The sequence below is a fragment of the Hylobates moloch genome, unplaced genomic scaffold (genome assembly GCF_009828535.3).
Source record: "Hylobates moloch isolate HMO894 unplaced genomic scaffold, HMol_V3 SCAFFOLD_17, whole genome shotgun sequence".
In the NCBI taxonomy this organism is placed as follows: domain Eukaryota; kingdom Metazoa; phylum Chordata; class Mammalia; order Primates; family Hylobatidae; genus Hylobates; species Hylobates moloch.
This window is the reverse complement of record NW_026652292.1, coordinates 58,285,733-58,305,852: the sequence shown is the minus strand read 5'-3', so window position 1 is coordinate 58,305,852 and position 20,120 is coordinate 58,285,733.

Below are 20,120 nucleotides of genomic sequence, written 5' to 3'. Positions count from 1 at the left end.
TTTCTTTTCTAAGGCTCTGTCTTTCTATCCATTTGCTTTTCTGCAAGAACATATTTATAAGTGACCCCATCTATGTAGTTACATAGATTAATGAGCTAGAAGAGCAGCTTGTTTTCTCATGTATTAGGCAGCCACGGTGGTTCTTTATCCATGTCACTTGCATGCCATTATTTAATGAATTAATCTAATACATAGTTATGACAGCCAACATGCAGTAGGCATATAGATTTGCATCCTTACAGTTGTCCTCGTCATAGGTGTCTTAGTCCATTTGTCCTGTTATAACATGATACATGAGACTGGGTACTTTATAAAGAACAGAAATTTATTTCTACAGTTTGGGAGGCTCCAAAGTCCAAGATTACAGTACTGGCCTGTTCAGTTGTCTGTTGAGGGCTACATCCCTCCCCTGGAGGACAAGCACTATGCCCTCACATGGCAGAAGGCAGAAGGGCAAGGGCCAAATGCTGTGTGAAGCCACTTTTTAAGGGTCTTAACGCCATTCATGAGGAAGTCTTGTGGTCTAATCACCTCTTGATGGCCAGACCTTTTAATGTTATTACACTGGCCATTTAGTTCAACACCTGAATTTTGGAGGGGACACATTTATACCATAGCATTCTGTCCTGAACCACACAAATTTATGTTCTTCTCACATGCAAAATACATTTCAAATAGTCCCCAAAGTCTTAACTCATTCTAGTATCAACTCAAAATTCTAAGATTCAGTCTCATTTAAAGTAGCTATGGGTGAGACTCAAGGCACCTTTTATCCTGAGACCAATTTCTCTGTAGCTGAGCTGTTGAAGTCAAAGAAGTTAAGTATTAGGTTGGTGCAAAAGTAATTGCAATTTTTGCCATAATGGCAAAACACAATTACTTTTGCACCAATCTAATACTTCCAAAAAACAGTGATGAAACAAGGATAGGACAGATATTCCATTCCAAAAGCGAGAAGTAGGCAAGAAGAAAGGGAAAACAGGTCTAAAGAAAATTCAAAACCCAACAGGACAAACATCAAATCTTGAGGTTTTAGAATAATCTTTGATTTCAAATCCCACATTCCAAACACCCTGAGGTGGGAGTTAAGTTTCCATGCCCCAGCTCTCCTAGGCTGGTGTTGGGTGCCTGTGGCTCTTTCTGGCTGGCACTGCAATGCTGGTGGCTCTGCAGATCTGGGGTTTTGGTGGTAGTCCTTACCCCAGAATCATTAGGCATTGCCCTAGTGGGAGTTCTCTTTGGTGCCCCCCACCACTGTGACAGTTCTCTGTCTGGGCCCCAAGAATCTCTGAGGCATCATTTGAAATCTACATGGAGGAAGCCATGCCTCCACAGCCCCTGCACTCTGTGTGCCTATGGAGTGAACGTCATGTGCATGCTGTTAAGGCTTGTTGACCATGCCCTCTGGAGAAGTGGTCCAAGCTGCACCTTGGTCCGCTTGAGCCATAGCTGAAGTCGTCAAGAAGTGTGGCACCTGAATGTGGAAAGCAAAGGCTTGAGGCCATGAACAGTGAACCCTGAATTCCCACAGGAGCCCTGGACCTCTGTCTCAAAACCACTCTTCTCCCAAGGCTCTGGCACTCTGGGCCTGTGATGAGCATGGCAGCCTCAAAGATCTGCCCACCAATCTCCTTATCAAACATCACTTGGCCACATCCTTGGTTTTCTCTCCTTAACATGCTTTGTTATTGTTTACATGGCCAGGCTAAGAAATTTCCAATCTTTAGGTTTAAATTTTGTCTTTAAACATTTTTCAGCTCTTGCATTTTGCTATAAGCACTTAAGGAAGCCATGCAGCACCTTGGACCTCCTGGATAACTTTTAAGAAGACCGAGGTTCTTATGCAGCTATCCTTGTCTTTGGAGCCCTCACCAGATTTGTTCTTAATGCTTCCTTCATGGCAACACGGGCTTTTTCTAGTCTTCAAGGCTCTTCCAGCCTCTATGCATTATCCAGTTTCAAAGTTGCATCCAAATTTTTAGGCCTTTCTTACAGCAATACTTCACTTCTCTGATGCCAATTTTTTGTTTTGGTCCATTTGTGCTGCTCTCACAAAATACCTGAAACTGGGTAATTTATAAAGAACAAACTTTTATTTCTGACAGTTCAGGACACTGGGAAGTCCAAGATTAGGCACCAGTGGGTTCCATGCCTGGTGAGGGATACGGTTTCTATTGCCAAGAAGGCACCTTGTTGATGCTTCCTCTGAAGAGGAACACTGTGACCTCACATGGCAGAAGGTAGGAGAGTGACAGATCTCAACACTGTGTCCAGCCTTTTTAACAAGGGTCAATCCCATTCACAAGTGAGAAGCCCCCATGGCCTAATCACCTCTTAAAGGCTTCACCTCTAAATATATGCATGACATTGACCATTAAGTTTCAACACCTGGATTTTGGAGGGAATATATTCAAACCATAGTAGTTGATATCATGCATTTTATTTTATACATTAAGAAAAAGAATCAGGGAGTTTATATCATTACTGTGATTTTAGAAATCAAGAAGTTATTTGGGTCAGATATGCTGTATATATGTCTCTTGTATCTGACATCTAATATTGCTCTTTTGCTTTTAGCTAGATCCCAAATTTGGCTACGGTTTCAAGGTTCAATATGAATGTATATTATAAATTCAATTATTATGAAATTAAAAGAAGCATTTGTCAATTAAGCTGCTACTGGCTTTTAAAAATGAGAAAAAAGGGAAAATATTGCCTTCTCTAACTTGTGAGTGATTAAAAGTAGTATTCTCCAGGGATTGATGCTAGGGCTCTGCAGACTTATTTAAGTATATTTTAATATAAAAGCTCTGGAAGGAGGACCACTTAATGAGATGATCAAGTTTATAGATGAAAGTATGGCTTCCTGGGTTGAGAAGTGCCAAGCTAATGGGAATAAACCTCAGCAATTGCTTAAGAGGCTGTGTGACTGCTGAGAGCCTGGGTAGATAAACTTGAGAGCAGGCAAACATGAAGTTTTATTTTAGTCAAAAATAATTCAGACCAACAAGTTGAAATTAAGACCTCTAAGTGGTGTATATGACCCAGAAAAGGATTCTTTTAATCACCATTGGTCCAGAATATTTTATCTGGATAAAAGAAGTATCCTTAGAGATAAAAAAAAAGAAATGAAAATAAAATGAACCCACCCTTTTGCTCTTGAATTCTGCATGCAGCCTTGGTTTTGGTACTTCAAGAAAGAGAAAGCCTTCCTAAAAGCAACTGAAACGACTGAGTTGGAATGATTTTTACTTTTACTATAGGGGTTAAATATAAGCATAGGCTGTGGAGGCACACTTTAAATATAACTAGAGAATAAAAATGTGTAAAAGTATCATCACCCTAGACAAATTTAGCTCATTATTTTATAATTAAGCCATATTTTCAAACCTGTGTATTGTACAGAATTTTATACTTGAGAATTTGATAGAAAACAAAAAATTATTCAAAGAATCTTCTATCAGCAAAATAACTCATGCAGTGATAAAAGGACTTCTTTCTAACTAGGAATTTTCACCCTGTTCTCACTTAACTTTTCGAAACTCCGGGATGCAGGCATATCTTTTCCCTTTTGAGAGTTTAAAAGTCAACTTTTAAGTAGGTTAATTTTCTTCTGATCAAATAGGTCTTCTGATCAAATAGGTAGCCAGAAATATAGCAAAGATTGAGACCCCTTTTTCTGCTCCCAAACCAAAGTTTGTTCTGCACCACGGGCATTGTATTAAATAAAATAAAAAAAATTGAGTTCCTAATGCCAAGCCCATTCACTCACTAATCATACCTATTACCTGAAAGGGATACTGTGGTTTATTTAAATATTGTAAAAGGAAAAGAGCCTCATATAGAGTTTTATCAATATTTTAGCACTGTATTGGTAAGAAAAGCCTTCCAATTCAAGGATTAATATTATTTATGTACATTAATACTATTAATGCATATGCCTAATTAAATAGTACTAATAGTAATATTTATTGGCATACAAAATGCTTCAAATAGATGATTTCCTTTCTTTCCTTTCCTTGTACGATTCTTTATAGTAACCCTACAAAGAAGATATTTTCTAACCAAAAACCTGACAGAATTCCTGACTGCCATTGCTTTCTTTCTGGTATTGCTCAAATCTTTATTCTTTTTGCATCTTCAGTACTGATACACTGCTTAAGGCTTCTCCCTGAACTGCTTCCATATACTTCTCACATGGCTCCTAACTGCAGTCATGCCCCATCAAACCTTTCTCCACATTCTGTCTAGTCATTTTCCTAGAATGCAACACCATGCCTGCTTGCATAAACATTGCATATAAAATCAACATTCTTTGTTTGGGATTCCACTTCTGCTCTTCTCATTTATGTCTTAATGAAGCCCATGAATATTCATTAGCCTTCCAGTTCGATTGGCTGGGCATAGAATGATTGTGATTGAATTTAGATTGATGGGGAGGTAATGCTAATGAAATACATTGTTATATTTCCCATTGTGGAACCAGGGTTCAGAATCAGTGGAGAGAGAAAGACAGGATGGAAATAATTGGAAGAATAAAATCCTAGAGGATCCATAGAGGGATGAATGTAATATTAACAGCTGTGGATATGTGTAGATGCAAGCTAAGTATGTGTAAGAGAAAACCAAAGAATTTTATTTTAAATATCGGCTTTATGTTTTTAATCAGCAAATTATTTTCTAGTGACCAAAACCAATGATGCTGAAACCTCCAGACTAATTTTTAATCATAACTTCACCTGAATATGTAATATATAGTCCCCAAGATATTTTGTTAATTGTATTTTGTATTCCACTTAAAATATTTAATTCTCCTTTGTCAAATGTGTGAAGAGCTTTTGGGAAATTCCTGAGAAAGAATGTATGGAGAGAATAAACCCAGAGCCATGGTTTATTACAGCAAAAGGACACAATGAAGGAAGGGAAAAAAAGGCATCAGGCAAATACTGGAGGAGTCCAGGAGTTGGCTAACAAATGTCTCCATCACACAGTGGTAGCGGAAGAGACAGAACACTTCTTCCTCCAGCAATGAAATGCAGCAGTGCGTATCCAGTGCTTCTGCTGTAGGAAACCTGCTTAAACCTCAGAGTCCAGGGATTTTTACTGGGGGCTGCACGTGTATGCACTCTTTGCCTAAGTAATCAGTCACTTTCCACTGGAACTGCTAAAGTTCCAGACTCCCAGAAGGAAAGCAAGTGTTCACCATAAATCACATCATTTGCACAACATAGAAGGCAGGTACAACCGAATTTAGTGCCCTAGTCACGCAAAACAACATTATCAATACAAAGCAGGGAACACTGCATGGGCCAAGTTTCTAAGAGAGATCCCAAGCTTCGGTGACTCCAGAAGGTCCTCTTGGAAATAACCACATCTGGCTTGCTATGTTAACTATTTCTTGTACGACATGGATGCCGAAAAACGTCCTTTTTTCTACTTCTGTACTTGGCAGATATAATTTGGGTACTCAGAGTACTAGGTACTCATTCATTTTGGAACTTCGAAGGCATTTACCCATTCTTCCAGCTTCTAGTGGTTGCAATTGGGAGACTTGATTTCACCCAATTCCTAATGCCTTGAGGGTAACCTGCTTTATGTTTTTAAATTTAGTTTTCTTTCGGGAGGTTTTAAGTTTTTTGCTGTAATCTCTGTATTCTAAATTCCCAGGTTATATGGATTGTTCACAAATTTTAAAGCTTATTTTTCACAAAAAGTGGCAGCTTTAATCTGGAAAGCATGTCCTTTTTTAATTTTGTGTCAATTTTAAAATTTTCTCCCCCTCCTCCCATTTTTTTTTTTTTTTTGTTCCCTTGTTCAGGAGTCCTATTATTCAGATCTTGACATTTTAGAACAGGCCATCTTATTTTCTTGATACTTGTCTCATATTTTCCCTATATTTGTGTCTGTGTTTTGATGGGAGAGAAGTTTTCTCTACTTCGTCTTCTAGGATCAGGCACTGTTCTGGATATGAGGAACATAGCCGTGTACAAATCAGCAAACAACCCTATCTTTCTAAAGGCTACATTCCAGTAAGACAAAAAAAACAAGGTAAATAAACACAAAACATGAAACATCAATACATGATAAGAAAAAAAGGAAAGCAGGAAAGAAGAAGATTATAAAAGTTAGTAAATGGAGGGGCTCAAATTTCAAGTAGTTTTTAGGGTGAGACATAAATGCACATAAGGAGATAATACTTCATGAATAACTCTATCTGAGTATATCAGGCTGAAGAACAAGTCCGGATTCAGGACTCTATCTGACGTGTATTAGAAAAAGCAAAGTTACCGGTATGGCTGGAGTGGAGTGTAGGTAGGAAGGAGAGAGTAGCAGGATAATAGAGGGGATTTGCAATGAGAGACCAGATCAAGGAAATCATAAGAAAAATGTTGCTTTTACTCTGAAGGAGACAAAAAGCTATTGTGAAGTTTAAGCAGAAGACTGATCTGCTCTGAATTACATTTTTCTGTTTTCGACTTTTGCTTTAGGTTTGAGTGTACATGTGAAGGTTTTTATACAGGTAAGACTTGTGTCACGGGAGTTTGTTGTACAGATTATTTCATCATCCTGGTATTAAGCTTAGTGTCCAGTAGTTATTTTTTCTGCTCCTCCCCCTCCTCTCACCCTCCACCCTCAAGTGTCTGTTGTTCCCTTCTATGCATTCATGGGTTCTCATCATTTAGCTGCCACTTATGAGTAAGAACATGTATGTTTGGTTTCCTGTTGCTGTGTTAGTTTGCTAAGGATAATAGGATCTTTTGGATGATATATTGAGAAAAGATTAATGGGGCAAGAATGAAGGTGTGGCGACCAGTGTGGATAGATGAGACATATTGGTACCTTTCTGGCCCAGGGTGGTAGCAGGGAAAGTGGTGAGTGGCGATCTGATGCTGGCTACATTTTGAAGGTGCAGAGTAGGGGATGTGTTGCTACATAAACTGTGCAATGCGCTGAAGAAGAGTGAAAGAAGACTCCCAGTGTCGTGATTTGAGTAACTGGAAAGATGAAGTTGCCAGTAACTGAAGGGAAGATGGCAGAGGAGCAGATTTTTGGACAGTGGGAAACATAGGTTCAGTTTTGTACATCCAAATGGAGATATCAAGTAAGCACTTGTATAAGAGGGCCTGGGTTATTTCCTCTTTCTGTGAGTGCCTAATTCTTGGCTTTCATGCATTTCTGAATTGTGTTGGTTATCTTTTTCTATTTGATTTGTAGGAATATTTTATGTATTCTGGATACTGAGTCTTTTTTATCTATGATATAAATATCTTCTCCCAGGTTGTGGGTAATGTTTTTACTTTATGATGTCTTTGCATGAAGAGTTTTTAATCTTATCTGAATAGAATTATGTTTTCTTTTATGCTCAGAAGTTTGTACATTGTTTAAGAAATTAAACCTCTAATGAGGTCTTAGTGATTGTATTCCGTATCTATTTCTAAATGAATTAAAGTTTCAGCTTTTACTTTTATGTTCATTATTAATCTAGTTTCATTTATGTGTGTTCGGAGTAAAATATGAATCCAATATTTTTTTCATATCATAAGAATAATCAATTGTATAATTAATTTTAATCAATTGATTACATTATTACTACCTTTCCTGTCAATCTGCAATGTCATCTCTATATCACATTTCCATATATGCCTAAGTTTCTAGACTCTATTTTGTCATTTCTTGAATTGATGCCAATGTATAGTTGGATGAGTAGCCCTACTCTTTTGTTCTTATCTTAGCTAGTCTTGGCCTGTATCTTAGCTAGTCATGACCACATGAATTTTGTGGTCACCTTTTGTGTTAAACAAACAAAAAGATTATCAAGGTTTGTACTGGCGTTACATAAGATGAATTCTGTTATTCTATATCTTATATATGAATACTGAGAAAGACTGTATCTTAAAAATGAAAATTCTTACTAATTCAATTTATTTTTAAGTCAATATGTATTTAACTTAAGTATACAATTAAAATTGAATAAGAAAGAATTTGCATTTTTAAGATACAATCTTTCTATTTATGAATGTAGTTAATTTCCTTAAGTAGCTTTGTTTCCTTCTTTTAGTTATTCACACTTTGGGATAATTATTTTTTGGTTCCTTATAAATGTAGTTGATATTTTAACTAATTTTTAAAAAATAATATTTCCAAAAGTTTGTTACTTTTGTTTAGAGAAACTGGTATCATTTCATACATTGATATTTTGTCTATGATTTGCTTTCCTTTGAAGAAGTAATATTGTCTGTGAGTAATAAACGTATTACTTTTTCTTCCCATTATTTACAATTTTAGTTCACTTTATAGTATCTTTTGAGTAGTATTAATATTACAATTTTGAAGAGAAATAATATTAGTAGGCATCATAGACTGCACTTTAATTTTATTATAAATGTGTCTATTTCACCTAAAATTTTAATTTTATTGGTATTATATTGCTTCTACTATATGTTTCTACTATAGTAGTAGAACTGTATACTACTACTATAGTTCTACTATATTTATAATATATTTGAAATTTCTAACATGTTCAAATTTATTATAATTTTATATTTCTAATATTTACTTGAGCCACATAATTTTCTTGATAAATCTTGATAGTTTTGTCTATTTTGCTATCTTTAAACAATTTTTTCTCTTCTGCCTCTTTATGATATACTTACTATCTTTTATATTTTGTACCAAAATGTAATTTTTCTGTTTTCTCAATTTAATGTTATTTTTCTACATTATCAAGATGATCTATTCCTGAGATCAATTTTCACTTATATTGCTTTAATTTTCTTATATCTTTTTTAGAAATCTTAGTCTCTAAATAACTACAAAGGAATTTGTTAAAATCTCCTGTTATAATAGCTTAGCTAATGTTGCTTTGTAATTCTTTTAAAGTTGATTTTATTTTACATATTTTAAAGGTTATATAATCAGATAAACACAATTTCAGAATTTTATATCTTCTGATTGAATTTCACTTCTTATGTAAATATGTAATTTTTCTCTTTATTCCTAGTATCACTTTTTAAAAAATAAACTGAATATTTTATATTTTTCTTTTAAGAATCGGTAATTTGTAATGCTGTTGTAAAAGTTACGAAACATGAAAAAGTTTTTAAATTAGTACAAATTTAACTTGTACTTGTGTTTAACCTTATGATTCTTGCTATTATTCCAATTATGATAATTATTTGTTTCCAGGAAGAAGTAATACATTAGCCTAATAACACTTTTTATTGCCATATTAGTTATAGTTTCCCCGAATTTGATTATGACAAGCAGATATTTTTCTTTTTACTTTCAACTTTTTTGTATATTTAAGTTTTTGGTATTACATACATCTCGTGTAAGTGCATAAAATATAATTTGCACATCTTTTTACCAAAAACTTAGTCTGTTTACATTTATCCTAAATATCTTTACATTAGACTTTTTTCTGTCAATGTATCCTTTTTCTTTTTTATATCATAATTTTGCTTTTATATTTTTCCTTCTGCTGTCCCTTGAACTTTTTAGATATTTTGTCAAGTTTGCTTTCTATCTTCTTAAATTTTTATTATTTATTGATTTGGAAGTTTTGCATTCTATTTCTTTTCTCTCTCTTTCTTCTTTCACTTTCTTTTTTTTTTTTTTTTTTTTTGAGACAGCGTCTTGCTCTGTTGTCCAGGCTGGAGTGCAGGATGCAATCTCGGCTCACTGTAACCTCTGTCTCCCAAGCTCAGGCAATTCTCATGCCTCAGTTTCCTGAGTAGCTGAAATTACAGATGTGCATCACCACACTCTGCTATTTTTTGTATTTTAAGTAGAGACGGGGTTTCACCATGTTAACCAGGTTAGTCTTGAACTCCTGGCCTCAAGTTGATTCCCTCCACCCCACTGCCTCAACCTCCCAAAGTGCTGTAATTACAGGCATGTGCCACCATGCCTGGTCTATGTATTCTATTTCTTTTAGCTCGTCTTAACATTTCTAAATAAATAGTTGACTTAAAAATAAATTTAATTAGTAATGAGATCTCCTCTCAAAACTACTAGAATATTTCATTAGCTGCTAATGTCTCTCATCATATTTTTTTCTGATAGTTCACATCAGCATTAATTATATATTATTCAAATCATTATTGCTATTATAGTTTTATATAATCAAATTGATTTATAAGACCGCACGTTTACAAATTTCTTTGCTACCAACTATTCTTGCAGCTCACCTCACAACCTTCTTGTGTTTGTTTTAGCATTTTCCTAAAGTAATCCTCTTAGTGGATGTCTTTCCTATGCTTTAAACATTTGTTTTTCTGGCAATATAGCTCCTTTTTTTTTCTCTCTGATAGTTCTGAAAATCTCTTTGCCTCTAGCTTTAAAAAATTATGTTTATGGGTTGATTTGCTTAATTTGTCCTGTTTGTTATTCTTACTTTTTAAATCTGGGGATTCATATCTTTCATCAGTTCTGAAAAATTGTCAGTCTTTGTCTCTTCAAATATTATCTATTTATCATTTTCTCTATCCTTTCTTTCTGGAATTCTCCTAACTTTTCTAGTCTCCGTCTGTATTGTGCACAACATATGTGCATCCCTTGCTTTAATGAAACACACCTGCCTCCTGGGTTGTGGGCAGTTAATCATTGCAGAGACCTGGTTGTTTCTCTTCTTGCATCATTTCCTCAGAACTAGACTTGATTCTAGACCTGAGCTCCTGTGGAGCACCTCTCCATGGGGCCTGGAGTCTGGAGTGTGGTTTTCCCCATATTTGTGAAAATGCTGGAAATGTTAATGATCCATGGAGTCACCTTTGATGGAAGGCAGAAAAACTCCTTTCACTCCCTTGAAAGACTGCTCTGAAGCACATAGGTTCTTTATTGTCTGTCCAGATATTCTTACATTTCTGAGAGTTCAGTTGTGCTTCTTCGAAGATGTAGCCCCTTATTGATGTACTGAATTGAATTTATTTCCCTTTCTTCTTTGTCTCAATTTCTCTTTTTTTCTTCATTTGTGACCCTTGGGATTATACCGCCAAATAAAGCATTAGTATGTAAGCTTTGGCTCAGGTTGTTTTTCCTAGGGGACCCAGGATAATTCACTACCTATTCAGCTTCTCATTATGTTTTATGAATTTTTCTGTTTCCTTAACCTACCTTGAATTCAATCTGTTCATTGAGGTTTTAATTCCATTGAATATTTGTTTTTATTTCTGAAGTTTCATTGTCATTATTTTAAAATATATGTAGGCTTTTAATCATTTTAAGTATACTCTCTCTTTTATTTCTTTTTCTTTTCTTTTTTTTTTTTTTTTTTTTTGAGACGGAGTCTCGCTCTGTGGCCAGGCTGGAGTGCAGTGGCGTGATCTCGGCTCACTGTAACCTCCACCTTCTGAATTCAAGCAATTCTGCCTCAGCCTCCCGAGTAGCTGGGACTACAGGCGCCTGCCACCATGCCCAGTTAATTTTTGTATTTTCAGTAGAGATGGGGTTTCATCATGTTGGCCAGGATGGTCTCCATCTCTTAACCTCGTGATCCGCCCACATCGGCCTCCCAAAGTGCTGGGATTACAGGAGTGAGCCACCGCGCCCAGCCTGTATACTCTCTTTTTAGGCTGTAAAAGTTCATTCTATTTTTCAAATTTTCTGGAGGTCAAAAGCCACCTGCTGTCTGTCTCAGGAGATTGACCAGTATAAATTGCACAAAAAGTTTCTCATTTTTATGGTTTCTGATTGGGTCTGACTAGTGGTTTTGACTAACTACAGGGAAGGAGAAAGAGGAATGAGGTCATGGTATTTATGTATATGCTTGCTATGTTAAAAATTGATTTAAACTTGCTGTATCCCTTTTAAAAAATGAGTATCCCTCTCCAGAAAGCTTGCTGAAAATACTTCTTTCTACTTCGATTTCTGAAAATCTTCCCTCATCCATCCTTTCAGAACTCAGCTCCATTGCTGTGGAAAAGATTACTACACTATCTCTTCTACACTCAGTTTACTACTTTGTCATCTATCTTTTCTTAAATAATTCTCCTTGAATTATCCTAATTTGAGTATGCCACCTGATTTCTTATGGAACCCTGAATGATACAGGGTCTAATACTTCTATGGTTGATTCTATTATCTCAGTCATAGAATGTAGTAACCTTAATGTTTTAGACTTTTAAAAATTACTTTATTTTTTATTTCTGCTGTAATTTTACTGTGGCACAATATGCAACTTGGTTTGAGGACATGACTGTCCAAAGTAGTTTCACAATTGCTTCCAACACACCAAATGCATTTTATTCCCTTCTTGAAGTGTTTATAATATTAAGATATTTTGTTTCATATTCCTGAAACATTCAAATCGTGTAAATTTAAACTCCAAATCCATGAGGGTAAATAGCTAGCTGTAGATATAAACTCAGAATACAATTTCTGTTCACTCAGAGATCATACCAAAATAGATGTGCTCTGTCCTTAATCTTTATGGCACAAGCCCTATTCTAAATTATTTATTATCTCCCTGTGCCGGGGTGGGTTTTTTCCGTATTCGTCTAATATTTCACGAAGGATGCAACCTTTCAAACCTGCTAGCTTCTTCATGTAGTTCTGGTCTATCTCCCCATATGACACAAGCTAAAGGCTCATTTTTCCATGTGAGCTTAGAAAATTTGGCTCTTAGATGACAAAACCAATACCTCTTCTCCTGCTCTACCAGGGCAGGGTAACTGTAGCATCAGCTAAAATCAAAACCAGTTTCAGTTTGCTTTTTGTTTCTGACCTCAGAAATTTTCTTTTTTTTCTGATTAGCACATAAAAAGATATTTGTTATATTTTATTGTACATTTTAATATGCTTGACCAGGATAATTATCAGGTTATTTAATCTGTCACGTTGATAGAACTCAATATTTCTTTACTTTTCATCACTTCTGCTAATCTCATTTTTAAGACGCGATTTTCTCTATTGAAAAACAAGTCATTTACAATGTGTTCTATTTTGTGTCTCTTAAATATTTAACAGATATTAGGCATTTAACATTTATGTAAAATAATTGAAACAATCAGTGATACATAACGTTTTCCCTGGAACATAATTAGTTTTATAATAAAATGGATTTATTAACAAAACCATGCAGAATGAGAGCACACAAAGTGCATTCACCGAATATTATACAATTGACACAGTAGAATCTTCATTAATTGGCTTACCTATATACCAACAGAATCATATTTATGTCCAAGTACATGAAATGGCAAAGTAATAATAATACCAGAAATTTCAAGCATATTTTCAGTGTCTTATTTCTACTAAATGAATTTCTATTTACAAATTCAATAAATAAGTATTTTGCAGACACAAAAAATAATTTTATACTTGATGTAGCATTTTTAGCATCCTATAAATAAATCTAGGTAAATAAAAAACCAGGATCCATAAGAGCTATACTAAGACTTCAGCAAAATCATTGGGCTTTTCAGGAAGGTTTTGTTTCGTTTTTCTGAGAAGTCAGTTATATATGCACCAGAATGAAACGTGCTTACCAAGTAGAAAAACTGTAGTTTAAGAAGTGAATTTGGAGCATTCTCTTTTAAGATATTATTTAAATATACCTTGAAACATTATAAATTTAAGATATGTAGTTACAACTTTTTAAAAATATTCAACCTTGAGAAAAAAATGTAAATTCAAAAATATGTAATCAGTTCATGAAGATGTATTATAGACTAACTCCAAGTAGCTGTCATGCAAGCTAGCTAGTAATTTTAAATAATGACATTTTATTTCCATACTATGAAATCTTTCTATCTTGAACATAAAACTTTGAAAAAGAATCTCTGCTGGCATAATTCTAAAAATCATTAAGCATGAATAAAACTATGAGAGAATAATTCAATAATGGATTTCACATCTTCAGTATATTGACAGAGGGTGGTGTTCTTTCATAATAGGCAATTTACCTCCAATACATAAAGCAGAAAAGCATCTACAGCAAAGAATGAGGAAAAAAATGCTGGTTTGTATTATTGACAAAGATAAAATTAAACCCAAGCAAGACACAGTGGCAACATGGAGGCTTCAAAATTCTACAATTACAAGGGAAAGATAATGATGATATAATAGAATTATGGTAATGTTTCACATACTCAAATAAAATAAAAATGGAGAAAAACAGGACATGAGGCTGGGTGCAGTTGCTCTTGCCTGTAATCCCAATGCTTTTGGAAGCTGCCGGAGGATGGATTGCTTGAAGCTAGGAGTTCGAGACCTACCTGGGAAACATAGGGAGATCCTGTCTCTACAAAAAATAATTTTTGAAAAAATGAGCTGAGTGTGGCTGTGTGTGCCTGTAGTTGCAGTTACTAGGAAGGCTGAGACAAGAGGATTGCTTGAGCCAAGGAGGTTTAAACTGCAGTGAGCCATGATTGCACCACTGCACTCTAGCCTGGGCAACAGAGTGAGACCCTGTCTCTAAAAAATAAATAAATAAAAGTAAGGATCATTATTTCAATTAACTTATAAATGTTAGTTTTACAATTTTAGATATAAACTGAGGATCAAGCTTAGCCAAAGCAGAGGGACACTATTGGAGAAAACAAAACCAGAACATTTTTTACATTTGTATGGGCTTGCTTTAAGAAGCCCTGTATACTTGAAATCTTTGATGAGTTCTGGTCTGGTGAAGCTTTTGTGAGGCTGGAGAGCTAAGAAGAAAGCTTCTTGAATATACTGTGGGAGGGAAACTGACTAAAGGTAATGAGTCTCTCAAGACATTTGGCAGAATTTAGAGCTTCAAGGTATTGACACTGAAAGGTGAACTCAAAATCCCCACAAAAGCAGAACTGAATCTCCTTTCACTAGTGAAAATATCAGATATTTAAAAATACCTCTGAATAAAGTTTTAAAGAAAGGAAATATGCATCAAATGGTGATGCTAAAAGAATGAGTGAACCCAAATTACACAAAATGGAAATTATCTTGTTTTTGAGACCAAAATATGATTTGAAAAAAAGACATAATCTTGGAGACCTATTTGATAACATTGAAAAGTGTAAGATGCATGACATTGAAGTCCTGGAAGATTAGGAAAATAAAGACAAAATAATTATGTAAAAAAATGACTGGAAACTTCTCAAATTTGGTGAAAGATACAAATTTACAAATTCAGAAAACTCAGCCACATGCAGGAAAATTTAAAGAAAACTATTCATAGTTATCTTACACTCATATTGATGAAAATCAAAGATAAGAAAAATTCTTGAAAACCTCTTAGGGAAAATCACACATCACAAGCTAGGAAGCAATATTTTGAATGTTCATGGACTCCTCATTAGAAACAAATGATGTCAAAAAGAATGGGACATCTTATTTTTCTAAAACTGAGGAACTGCCAAAACAGAATTTCACATCAGGAAAATCTCGTTTAGAAACAAACTTAAAATCTTAAAAGAGAATGCTCCAAATTTACTTCTTAAAGTCTTTCTACTTAAGATAAGCGCGTAATACGAAAGATTAACTGAAGATGGATTAAAGACCTAAATGTAGAACACAAAACTGTAAAAACCCCAGAAGAAAACCTAGGCAATACCATTCAGGACATAGGCATGGGCAAAGACTTCATGACTAAAACACCAAAAGCAATGGCAAAAAAGCCAAAATTGACAACTGTGATCTAATTAAACTAAAGAGCTTCTGCACAGCAAAAGAAACTAACATCAGCATGAACAGGCAACCTACAGAATAGAAGAAAATTGGTTGCCCATCAATGCCCATCAGTGATAGACTGGATAAGGAAAATCTGGCACATATACACCATGGAATATGTACCCATAAAAAAGAATGAGTTCATGTCCTTTGCAGGGACATGGATGAAGCTGGAAACCATCATTCTCAGCAAACTAACACAAGAACAGAAAACCAAATGCCACATGTTCTCATTCATAAGTGGGAGTCGAACAATGAGAACACATGGACACAGGGAGGGGAACATCACACAATGGGGCCTGTCGAGGGTGGGTGGGGGCAAGCAGAGAAAGAGAAGTAGGACAAATACCTAATGCATGCGGGGCTTAAAACCTAGATGACAGGTTGATGATAGGTGCAGCAAACCACCATGGCACATGTATACCTGTGTAACAAACCTGCACGTTCTGCACATGTATCCCAGAACTTAAAGTAAAATTAAAAAAAAAGGAAAGTCAAAAAGAAGACATTTTTAGATAAGGAAAAACTAAGAAAATTTGTCACCAATGGACTTGTTCTACAAGAAATGCTAAATGCTGAAGAGAAATGATACAAGTTGCATACTTGGATCCTTGAAAATAAAGAGCAACAGAAATAGTAATACCTGGGTACATATAAATGATAATTTTACTCTTAATCCATTCTAGTGTGCATGACTGTTTAAAGAAAAAACATTGTCTTTTAGAGTTTAAACAAGAAATATAAAAACTATAGCATAATTAGAGAATGTAAGCTTTTTATTTTTTACGTGAGGTGGTATAATATTAAGTGTAACTGTGCATGTACAAGTTAGGTTTTTGCATTGTAATCCCTGGAACAGCTAGTTTAAAAAGGCGTCCTTTTTAAAGATACCCTTTCCCCCATCATCTTTTGTAAATACAACCAAAACCAAGAAGCTGATAGATAAATTGAAACATCAAAACTGTGGGATGCAGCTAAAGCAGTTCTTAAAGGGAAACATATATCTTTAAAATTGTTATTTTATAAGAATGTTCTACAGTTGTTGACCTAATATTATGCTATTAGAAGTTAGAAAAGAAGAGGAAGTAAACTTAACATAAGTAGAATAATTAAAATAATAAATGAAAAGAATAAAAAAATCTTAAAATTAGAAAAAGTAAATCAAAATCTTGTTGTATGTAAATATTAACCAAATTACCATACCTCTCCCAAGACTAATCAAGAAAATAAAAAAGAAATTTATCAATATTAAGCATGCATGAATCGCTATTATTACAGATTCTACAAGCATTAAAGGGATAAAGAGAATATTATGAGCAATTTGATACAACCAACTGTGAACCTTAGACAAAGTGGCAAAATTTCTTGTTAGATACAACTTACCAAAATTGACAAAAGTAGAAATAGAAAATTGAATATAGCCCTATACCTATTAAATAAAATTTGCTTGTTATAAATAAAAACAACTCTCCACAAATAAAAACTCTAAGGCAAGATGTTTTTACTCACGTGTTTACTCAAATATCAAGGAATTATTAATGCTAACCTAATACAAACTTTTACATAAAACAGGAGAAACTCTGCACAAGTCATTTCATACGATCAGCATAATCCTAATACTAAATTTTGACAAAGAATTATAAAACTAGGAAACTATAAAACATTATCTCTCATGAATGTAGATTTAAACCCTTAACAAGATATTGCCAAATAAAATATGACAATATGTAGAAGGATAAACACCATGTTAAAGTGGGGATTGTCTTAGTAATACCAGGTTGAAAATCAGCCAGTGTGATTTATCATATTATGACCATAAAGATATAAGAGCTTATGATATTTAATACATGCAGAAAAGACTCCTGAAAAAATCCAACATCAATTATGACTAAAAAAAATCTGAGCAAACCAGGAAAGTAGAAAATCTCACTAATCAGATGATGAAATATTTGTAAAACCTAGAGAAAACTTTATATTTAATACTAAAAGACTTAAATTTCTCCCCTGACTGGAAACAAAGCAAGGATGCCTGCTATTATCATTTCCAATTAACATAGTACTGGACATTCTTAACACTAAAATAGGACAAATAAAATTCATAAAAATATTCAAGGAAGAAGTAAAAATTCTTCCTATTGTCATATGATGTATTAGCTTACATCGAAAATAACAGTGAGTTTACTAATGGACTGTTAGAATTAAAAAGTTTAAGTCACAAGGTATTTTTATATGCTAACAGCACACATTTAGGAAATAAAACTTTAAAAATCCCACTTCAAATAATGCCAACAATTATAAAATATTTATAAATAAATATAATAAAATATGTACAAATAAAATCCTGAAAAAATTCAACATCAATTATGTTGAAGTAAATTGCTGAATAATTAATAAAAACATTGCTGAAAATAAAAACATTGTGGGAAAAATAAAGATTAAAAAATAGTACAAAAATTCTAAAGAAGACAAAAATAAATTTACTGTGTTTGTGGATTGAAATAATAAAACAAAAGAAAATCAACCTTTGCTGTACTTTCAGACATAATGAGCATATTACTTTCAAAGGAAAACTCAAGGAGTCCACTTCTCAGATGCCATATGACTAGGTGTGAAACAATAACACAATACCTACAAAACTAGTTGTACAAAAAGAACACAATCCTAAATTTTATAGACAGCCGTATTATCTGTCATTTGTCATGAGGGAAAAAAAGTATGACTTTATAAGAGTTCAATGAATATGTTACCCAAATATCTAATCCAAAGACATTACTAAAGATGGAATACTAACTATAGCAAACTAAAAAATCTGAGCAAACCAGGAAAGTAGAGACTTCAAAACAAAGAAGTTCAAAGTGTAGGAACAGGGATTATGAGAAATGAGCCTTGATGTGTATGAATTTAATGGTAACCCACTGTGAGAATCTATCTCCTTGAAATAAATGTACCAGTAAATAAGGACAAATAAACAAGAATATCCATAGCAGCACTACTTATAATAGCAAAAACTAACAACAGTGAATTTCCCTCAATAAGAGAAGGGTTGTGAAGACTGTGGCATATCCATTCCATCAAATTTTATACAACTGCTACTAAAAGAGATAATTAGATCTCTAAGACACAATTGGGAAGGTTATCTACAATCTACACTTAAATGGGAATATCAAAAGCAAGATGTAGTTAAAGGTGCATAGCATAGTGTTAAAATAAGTTTTGCCTAGAGCTGCCTTCTTGCATATTTTAAGTTTAGCCCAAAGGTTTCTCTGTACCTAGTAAATTGAAGCCTAACTGGATGTGTAAGCAGACTGTAACATACTCGTGCCAATCACCAAGTTTTGGCCAATTAAAGGTGGCCAACGGTTCAAACTATGTTCAAACAAGGCAAACATCAAGTCAAGCTGTAAACAGTCTGGCTGTTTCTGTACTTCACTTTTGTTTTCTGTAAGTTACTTTCCTTTTTCTGTCCATAGATCTTCTTCCACCACATGGCTGAGCTGGAGTCCCTCTGCACCTACTTGGGTTTGGGAGGCTGCCCAATTTGTGAATCATTCTTTGCTTAATTAAACTCTGTTAAAATTAATTTTTCTAAGGTTTTTTTTAACAATAGTGTTGAATTTTTGTAAAACACCACAAAAGTGAAGAACCCAATGATTATATGAGCCTTCTAAAAACAGCATTTCTTGCAACAACTTCAATATTCAATTATTGGCTGAATGGATTATATATGTATAGATTCAATAGATTCTGAAGGATTCTAGGTCTTGAGTGATACTGTAAAATCACTCCCCTCTTCTTCCTTTGAGTTTGAAATCATTCAGAGAAAAAATTATGAGCCAATCATGTGAGACTCAAAATATCAGCTTCATGACTTACGAGGATAAATTGGAGAAAAAAAATAAAACACAAACTTGAATTGAGACTCAGGCAAAGTTGGACATCACCGGGTCTTCCTTAAAGGGAGAAGCCATTTTAGCCTGGCAGAGGGAGGAAAATTTATGCATGTCAACGATAAACCACTACTGTGCAAGAAGGAACCAGGTGAGTCACAACTACTCCATCACGTCTTCCCACTTAGTCTTCCCATGGAAGTGAAGCAAGGTGCTAGAAAGTACTTCTTCCCTGTTTCTATTCTTCTGAGAAGTGGATATTCCTTTCATCTATGGGAAAAGGACTGAATAAAAACATTTCTTACTAATGTATTATCTTTTAAATTGAAAGGAATGTGAGCCTAAAAAGAGATTCTTCCCATTCTCCCTCACCTACTCAAGGAGCACAGCTTAGCGAAATATTTGAATTCATTGTCTTTCCTAGGCTTTGCTTTACTATCCAATGTCAGATAAATAACCAGAAGCAATCTTACAACAAAGCAACCGTCAGTGAGTTCAAGTCATCCTTTGAAAAAAGTTGTGATTTAGTGAATTACTTTGTGTATCACTTGGTGAGAAAGTATGTAGGTTTTATACTTTGCATTA